At 41.2% G+C, this 7970-nt stretch overlaps 1 protein-coding gene across 5 annotated transcripts in view; it reads right to left on the bottom strand.

Annotated features, from left to right (window-relative positions):
• LOC121924325 overlaps positions 1–7599 on the bottom strand; it is a 17149-nt gene extending 9550 nt beyond the window's left edge. Inside the window, exons 1-3 of one of the 5 annotated variants that reach the window (XM_042455692.1) lie at positions 7189–7596; positions 5759–6024; positions 1852–2081 (exon numbers count right to left, since the gene is read on the bottom strand). The gene's annotated coding sequence lies outside the window, so the exon portion shown is untranslated. Of the gene's footprint in view, positions 1–1851; positions 2082–5758; positions 7108–7188 lie in introns of those variants that run through there. The other 4 variants (XM_042455694.1, XM_042455693.1, XM_042455690.1 and 1 more) reach the window with 4 other exon arrangements.
• Between the last annotated feature and the right edge of the window lie 371 nt (positions 7600–7970).

Genomic DNA, 7970 nt, shown 5'->3' with positions numbered 1-7970 from the left:
TTATTATCCCTGATGATGATGATGATGATGATCATCATCATCATCATCATCATCATCATCATCCCAAGTGTTGGAAACCTGAATGGGAGCTGCAGCAGCAGAAGGATCCTTTTTGGCTCTCAATAGGGATCCGCTCCAACACTTTCCAGCTTTCCTAGGATCTCTCCAAACTCCACTCACAGGGGGAAAGGAGGATCCTCCAAACCTCCGCCCTTTTCTAGATATCCAAAAGTTTCAGTTTGGATTTCCTGGGGAATGAGGTTCCTTTCTCGAATTCTGCACTATACTTGGCTGAGGCATGTACCCCGGGCTGCCAGTAGAGGGAGCCAGAGAGAAAGCGAAGAGATGGGCTTTATAATTATTGGAACAAAAAAAGCAAGAAAGTCAGGGTTGGTGGATAACAGGGAGTCCAGAGTAGCATGGCTGAAGACACTACAGAAATAATCCAGTTTGAGACTGCCTGAACTGCCCAGGCTCAATGCTAGGGAATTCTAGGAACTGTAGTCTTGAGAGACACTTATTTTGTGATTCCCAGGATTCCCCAGCACTGAGCCAGGGCAATTCAAGCAGTTTCAAACTGGGTTATTTCTGCAGTGTCTTTTGGACCAACCAGCAGTTTTGCCAACAAGCTTCAAAGATATTCCCTGGAATGTTTTACAGTGGATCCTTGTTATACGATGGGGTTTGGTTCCAAGATCCCCCGTGTATAACAAAATCCGTGTATGCTCAAGTCCCATTAAGTATAATGACATAGCAAAATGGTGTCCCTAATAAAAAATGGAACATCAAGGTAAATTTATACTGTTTTGGAACATTTTCAAACCGTGTATGCTTGAATCCGTGTATAAAAAATCTGTGTATAAGGTCCAACTGTACCAAAATCCAAAATCCCTGGAATTCCCCAACATTTACAGGAATATTCAGTCAAAATCACAACAAATAAATTAATTAAGTTCCCTGGATTCTAGGAAATTCCCCAGAAATTGGCAGATGGTTGGTGGCATCAGTGCCCCACCCCATAACATGGTCCCCCATTCCTGAGTTAAAGGAAAATATGTTAACTTAGGATGTCAGTTCTCCGTAGTTGGACAGGAATTAGATTTGGGGTTAGAAATAATCGTTTTGAAGGAGGGGGGACAAAACCCGTTTTAAAGCCAAGGGTTATCACGTGAACTAAGATCAGGGAACACAAAATGACAGCAATTGGCATTAACAAACCAAGCAGGTTCTGATTTAATGGCAGAAACAACACAAAGTGAACAACATTTCCATCAAGTCTTAAGGTACAGCAGATGCTTCAAGGAGCTACGGAACAGGTCTGTTGGGAACCGCAGTGGTGGAGAGAATGAAACCGAGATGCACATATAACCTCAAATGCCTTGACCACTGTCATGTTACCAATTGAAACAGACAGGGGTACCCTCCTTATCATCATACATGACTATGATCTCGTTGGCACCTAGACCAAAGCTCATAATAACTTCAGAAAGTATTGTCAGGGTGCCATTGCAAGGTTTCCTAACAAATTTATTTTTTGCAAAGGTAAAACAAGCATGCACTTTTTCATCCTCAAGTCCCAGGAACTTGAGTTCATTCTGCACAGTTTGGAGATTCTTCAGGGTCAGTATCTCATTCTGGCATCTACGCCAGAAGAGGTAGATATCCAGTGTAGCCACTACTGTATCCAGTAGACACTTTTGCCCTGCAGAATCACAAATGCTGACCTTGCAATCTTTCCGTCCATAAATCAGCTTGAACAGCTTTCCATCCTTTTCTTCCTCATGCCACATGTTATTGTGCAAAGTATATGGCCTTTTGAGTAAGCGCTTCAAGATATCAAAAAAGACATACTTGTCATAATCAGACAGGTGCTGGTATTTTATGAGTGGCGCTGAAGGCTCTGATTTAAGGTTGCCCTTGGCTTCCCAATTGGATTTTCTGGCCGCATTCTTCTGCTCTGCCATTTTTATTGTATTTTATTGTGATTCTTTGGGCTCCTTTGGGTTGTGAGCTTGTCTCTTTATTTGTACAATTTAGCAGAGAGTTCACCACAAAACTCTTAGATGCTGGCCTTCAAGACCCTGAAGAGGAAATGGAAAGAAATGAACAGGCATTTTCACATTTATATCAACATTTCTGAACAAGGAGGAACATGTCTTGCTTTTTATTTATTGTGTTTATTAATCTATTATGTGCATAACCCATCCTCTTCTTCATGACCGCACACACAGTCCTTTCCCACCATGAACATCAAAACAACCATGTGAGGTAGGTTAAGCTGAATGTTAGTGCTGAGTAAAGGTTATCCAGTCAATCATATTTGTGTAAGGAATTGAATCCTGGTCTTTCCAGCTCAACTACTCCATACTGATGTGGAAGGCACACTTCCTACACTGTGCCTTCTGCATAAAAGCAGGGAAATTTCTGTAGAAGGCACCCCAAAAGGAATGGCTGTTCAGACACAATGCCAACCCATAATGGCATTATGAGAACAGCCCATCATGAACCATCTGCAAGAGGAAATTAAATGTTTTCTTTTCCTGGTTTGCAGCAATTTTAGAATTTTCCATTTCATCTAAACCTAGCAAATGACGGCTTGTGTAAGCCAGAGTTTACCAACTGACCACTGTCAGCTTGATTCTGGGTTGTAACCCATACTTCTGGGCAAATCATAGCTTGTATGGAAACTATTGGGCCTTAAAAACAAACCCTAACTGTTCAGAGGAAGGAATGTTATTGATTGATACTAGGTCTTCCTTTTTAGGGTCTCTCTGGCTTTTCTAATCATTCTTAATACAGTTGCCCCTCCGTTTACGTGGACTTCAGATCCATGACCCATGAGGAGCAAATGGAGGGGGTTAAAATGGGGCACACGCCCAAAACACGTGCTCGCAACCACTCACAGACTCTCTGAGGGAGAGAGAAGGCTGGCCCAGTTCCATCAGGGGCTGGCCTGAAGAAAGAGGCTCCTCCCTCCTTAACTGTCATCTTTCGGCCTCTGAGGGAGAGAGTAGGCTGGCCCAGTTCCATCAGGGGCTAGACTGAAGAAAGAGGCCCCTCTCTCCATAATTGTCATCCTTCAGCCTGTGAGGGAGAGAATAGGCTGGCCCAGCTCCATCAGGGCTAGCCTGAAGAAGAAGAGCCCTCCCTCCAGTCCATCTGCTTTGGTCCAGGCCTCAGAGGGAGAGAAGAATGCTGGACCTGATCTCCTTCCCCCCCACCATTCCCTTCTCCTTTTGTGTCATGTCTTTTAGATTGTAAGCCTGAGGGCAGGGAACTGTCTATTATCCCCTCTGTTGTAAACCGCTCAGATTCCCAGTGATTGGGCGGTATATACATAAAACCTTATTAATTATTATTATTATTATTATTATTATTATTGCCGCCATTCAATCTATAGGACTTGAATATCTGTGATAAACTCTATGAAAGCTCATGAACATAGCTTCTTTCTTTCAGTTAGGTCCAATACACACTGCAGAAATAATCCAGTTTGAGACAGCTTTAACTGCTTTGGCTCAATGCTATGGAATTCTGGGAACTGTAGGTTTGTGAGACATTTGGACTTCTCTGTCAGAGATCTGACACCACAATAAACTACATTTCCCAGAATTCACTAGCAATAAACCAGGACAGTTAAAGTGGTCTCAAACTGGATTATTTCTGCAGTGTGTTTTGGACCTATGTCTCAAAAGTGCTGCAAGATCACTTTGCATACTGGAATAACTGGAGTTACAGTCCAACACATCCAATGTACTACAGATGATGGGGTGGTTGTGAACATCTAAGGAAGGAAAATAGCATTATTATTATTATTATTATTATTATTCCACCTTTTCCCCAGTTTAGGATGCAAAGCTGCATGCAAGAGATTAAAAAACAGTTGGCCCTCCCCAGTCAGGGATTCCTCATCCACAGATTCAAGCATCCAGATTGAAAATATTTTTTAAGAAGTATCAATTCTAAAAAGCAAAGTTTGATTTTGCCATTTTACACAAGGGACATCATTGTCTTATGCCACTGTATTTAATATGACTTGAGCATCCACAAATTTTGGTATCCACAGCAGGGATCCTGGAACCAAACCCCAGGGGATAGATAACAAACGGTCACTGTAGTTAGTTGCAAAAATCACAAAATGCAAAAGTTAAAAAGAGATCAAACCATTAGAAAATTGGCAGCGGTGAAAGCATAAACACACACATGGAAGGGCACCATTGGAAAAATTACAAATTACAATAAAATAAACTTTTTAAATAGATAAGCCGGCCTGAGGAATCCAGCAGCAGTGCAGTGGGTTTGAGCCTTGGGCTAGGACTGTCTGGAGACCAGAGTTCAATTTGCCACTTGGCCAGAGAAACCCACTGAGTGACCTTGGGTGAGTCACACCTTCTCAGCCTCAGAAACCCCTCACCTTATGTGTGCCTTCAAGTCGTTTCCAATTTATGGCAACCCAATCATGGGTTTTTTCTTGGCAAGGTTTGTGCAGAGGAGGTTTGCCATTGCTTTCCCCTGAAGCTGAGAGAGTGTGACATGCCCCAGGTTACCCAGCAGGTTTCATGGCTAAGATGGGAATCGTGCCGTGGTCTCCAGAGTCAGAGGTCAACACTCAAACTACTACACCTCACTGCCTCTGTACTCTAAAATACATTATATTCTATTTAATGCATAGGACCAAACCCATCTGAGGAAGTAGGCTTAAGCCTAGGAAAGCTCATGCTGCCAACTTCTTTCTTTACTTAGTCTCAAAGGTGCCACAAGATCTCTCTCTCTCTCTTATATATATCATAGTGGCAGAATTCAAAGATATAGCTGTGTTAGTCTGCAGAATCAGTACGTAAAGAGATCTTGTAGCACCTTTGAGACTGACTGAAAGAAAGAAATTGACAGCATGAGCTTTCCTAGGCTTCCTTCTGATGGATCTGAGGAATTAGACTGAAGTCTGTGAAAGCTCATGCTACCAATTTCTTTCTTTCAGTTAATCTCAAAGGTGCTACAAGATCTCTTTATCATATATATATATATATATATATATATATATATACATCCCCAAAGGGTTGGAAACCTGAATGGGAGCTGCAGTATGGATAGAAAGAATGATATACATATATATATATATATAGAGAGAGAGAGAGAGAGAGAGAGAGAGAGAGATATCTTGTAGCACATTTGAGACTAACTGAAAGAAAGGAATTAGTAGCATGAGTGAGTCTACTTCCTCAGATGCATTTTATATATATATATATATTCAAAATGTACATATCCAGACATCAGAGAGAGCAATTTCAATCCCATCTCAAACTGTGCTCTTTAAAAGGAATTTTTGGGGTGGACTTCAGCTCCCAGAATCCCAGACTACTTGGCAATATGGCTAAGGCTTCTAAAGTCCAACATCTCTTAAAGGGCGCAGTTTGGGGACCTCTGCTTTACAGTACAGTATGTTAAATTTTTAAAAAGACTGTTTCACATTTTCCCTTCCTGGAATAATGATGATAATAATAATAATCACCAATATTTTTCCTTCCCAGAATCATCATCATCATCATCAAGAATAACCACAAACAACCACAATTTTAAAATAAGCCACTTTGGGTTCCAATTCTGGATCCTTATTATTATTATTATTATTATTATTATTATTATATTAGTCCCGATATTGATGTTGATGATGATGATCTAGCCCTTCCCTTCCTAACTGCTCCCAAGAGTTGGAAATCTGAATGGGAGCTGCAGCTGAAAAAAAGATCCTTGTTCTCACTTTTCTTTTTCCTTTGGCTCTCAATGGGGATCCGCTCTGACCCTTTCCAGTTTTCCTATGATCTTTCCAAACCTCTCCAGACTCGTAGGGAAAAAGAGGGATCCTCTCTCCAGTCCAATCCTCCGCCCTTTTCTAGCGATCCAAAAGTTTCAGTTTCGATTTCCTCGGGAAAGAATGAGGTTCCTTTCTTTCTCGAATTCTGCACCTGCACCGGCATGTACGCCGGTTGCCAGTAGAGGGAGCCAGAGAGAAAGCGAAGGGATGGGCTTCATTGGAACAAAACAAAGCAAGAAAGTCAGGGTTGGTGGACACTGCAGAAAGAATCCAGTTTGGGACTGCTTTAACTGCCCTGGCTCAATGCTAGGGAATTCTGGGAACTGTTGTTTTTGGGAGACATTTAGCCTTCTCTGTTAGAGGGCTCTGGGGCCACAATAAACTTTAATTCCTTTTTAGGGTGTCTCTGGCTTTTCTAATAATTCTTAATACATTTGTCCCTCCATTTATGTAGACTTCAGATCCATGACCCTCACTTACTCATGAGGAGTAAATGGAGGGGATTAAAATGGGGTGCACACTCACAACCACTCACAGGCACTCACCCCCATTCAAGCCTATGGGACTTGAATATCTGCGAGTATGTTTTTTGTTTTGGGGGGGGGGGGGGGGGTCCAGAACAGATCCCCTGCGAAAACGGAGGGCTGACTGTAATTATATAATTTCTATTCACTTGACTAATAGAATTATAGCTTGTTGAAAGCTGCTTTAAAAATAGTGTCAAAAAGCAGGCTATGCCCAGTAAGGTTTGTGAAAAGGATTCCTTTGTCACATTGCTAGTTCTTAATCTGCCCCCATAAATCCTCTGGATGAGATGAGTAACAAAACCCTTTACAAAACACATCACTTTCCACAGATTGCACAGTATCTCAGGTCCATTCCTTCATGCCATTGCTATAGCACAAACACCAGGATCTTAAGCAGGAAAGAACTTGAACCTCTTTTTTTACTCTTTGCAGGGTGAGTCTTTGCAAGATTACTTCATTCAATCGCATATTACAACATTAAAATCTCAAAGCAATTTGTGGAAAAACTGTACATGATGGAGCAAAGCTGAGGCCATTTTTGGATTTAGAATGCCAAATTCCTATAAAACCAACATATACAGTATTTAAAAAAAGAATGATGATGCTCAGTTCTCCATGCCTATGATTTGCCTCTGATCTCAGAAAATACCTTTTACATCAGATAACATTAATAAAACACTTTTTCCACATGATGCTACTTTTGAAATATCTCCCTCAAGATAGAATCTCAAAAGTACATTTTTTAAACATTTGTTATCAAAAAGAGGCTCCCATCAAAAAGAAGGTAGGATCAGTCTAGGAACCTAGACCTTCCTGGATAATTTTACCTCCTGCATCACTTGATATTACCTGTATTTCCTGAGTTCTACAAATGATAACAGTATGATCCAGTAGAGATCAATCTCAGAGGATTGTGACCTGTTTTCATCTCATCTCACCCAGTGGACAATTGCACCACATGCAGGGCTTTTTCAGTTTCACTTTCCTGTTGCTGTAATGATTTCAAGGCATGTCTGAAATCTGATGAAAAGTGTGCTTGAGAAAAAAGCAATTCCAGGAAGTCTGCAACTATGGGCACTTCTCCAGATGAGTCCTTTACAGCTCCTCTGCCTCCTGAGCCAACATTTCTAGGAAAATGAAACTTAAGCATTCAAATGGAGCATTCGAAGGGAGGCGAGCAATATCTCAGCAATTTATATTTGCAAACACTAGGATGAGGCCAGTTTCCAGCTGGTAAACACCTAGCAAGAGTGAACACCATAAAAAAAAAAAGGCAAGGTTGTGAATAAAGATATATCTATGCCTGGGACCAGCAGTGTTTTGGATTCTGGATGTTTATTTTATTATTATTATTATTATTATTATTATTATTATTATTATTTCAGTGGGGAGGTGGAATACTTCTGTTTGCATATATGTACATAAGAGATACCTTGGACCTGGGACCAGGCCTAAGTACAGAATTCATTTATGCTTCATATACAGCATGGACTAGTGTGGTGTAGCAGTTTCAGTATTGGATTATGACTTCGAATCCCTGCTCAGCCACAGAAACCCACTGGTGACCTGTGGCAAGTCACACTCTCTCAGCCTCAGAGGATGGCAATGGGAAACCCACTGCAAACAAGCCT

The sequence above is a fragment of the Sceloporus undulatus genome, chromosome 2 (genome assembly GCF_019175285.1).
Source record: "Sceloporus undulatus isolate JIND9_A2432 ecotype Alabama chromosome 2, SceUnd_v1.1, whole genome shotgun sequence".
Taxonomy (NCBI): domain Eukaryota; kingdom Metazoa; phylum Chordata; class Lepidosauria; order Squamata; family Phrynosomatidae; genus Sceloporus; species Sceloporus undulatus.
The sequence above is the reverse complement of the archived record's forward strand: the minus strand, read 5'-3'. Positions and strand labels throughout refer to the sequence as shown.